Source organism: Sabethes cyaneus, chromosome 2 (genome assembly GCF_943734655.1).
Source record: "Sabethes cyaneus chromosome 2, idSabCyanKW18_F2, whole genome shotgun sequence".
Lineage (NCBI taxonomy): Eukaryota > Metazoa > Arthropoda > Insecta > Diptera > Culicidae > Sabethes > Sabethes cyaneus.
In genome coordinates, this window is record NC_071354.1 from 18,341,363 (window position 1) to 18,342,596 (window position 1,234).

The window sequence follows — 1,234 nt, forward strand, 5'->3', positions numbered from 1 at the left end:
ATTGATAGCTTGAAATTGACGTGACGTGACGTACTTTCTCAGGGGGATCATGAATGTGTGACCAAATATGACAATGGGGGGAGGGGGGGAGGAGTTGATTTTGGTCAAAATTTGCGTGACGTACTAAATGGATGTCGCCAAAACATAATGCCCTCAGTGTATTCATGAAAAAAAAAATAATTGCGGTTATAGAATGTTTCGAACGATAATATTTTTATTGCCGTAGGACTACGTCTTACCGGAGGTCGTTAAAAACTTACTTGCACCGCACGTATAGCTCTTGGCGGGTTTTGTAAACATATAAATGTTGCAGTCGTTGATTAATAACATTTAGTCAATTTCTAACGCACTTACGTTCAATTTATTCATATCAAAAAATGGTCTCGATTTTGGCACGGTTTCGATCTTAGAAACACAGGCGACACGTATTTGTTGCCAAATTCGAAATCCTACTATAATCGTTGTTTTCCAGGAAGCTTTCAAGAATTAACTGCGTTAGTGTGAGATTAGATTAGATTAGATCATAAAGAACTGTATCAAATCAATAGAATTTTACCTAAATAAGCGATTATTAATTACCTCCCAGTTAGCTCCAAAATACGATGCTAGTCTAATAAGCTAGTCGTCGCATGTTCGAATCTCGACTTATAAAGTAATATATGGTCAGTAAAATTGTTATACTATCCCTGTAATTGTCCAGTCATAGTTGAAACTTAAAATGAAACTTATAATTTTAATTTCCTACCTCGTTCCTAACAACATTTGATTCATGTTAACATGATCGCCACTGTAATAGTATTGATGTCAATGCCAATCTAACTGAAACTGAGTTAACTCCAAGCGCGGCGAAACCGTATCGAAGAAACCGACTTTTCCACCCTTGCATTGAACGCAAGTGATTCACCATTCGTGGGTACCCACAGAAAAGCACTTGCATGCAATCTCAGATACCACGTGGTGGTGGATTTGATCGTTGCTATACATTGCTGCAAACAGATCGCGCCAGCCAGCATCAGCAGCTGTTTTTTCGGTGATTCAGCGCGCTCATCTTCGATCGAGTATGTGAAGGTAGTCACGGTTAATAAGCGCTACTGATAAGGGGCGCGGACCATCATCGCAGCGGATTGTTTTTTTTTTCTCAACGATTTGTTGACTTTTCTCGATCGCAGCCGCTGTCGCTCGCTGCCGCCGGTGCCGGTACGCGAGAGAAGAGAACAAACAGTGTTGACGCTCC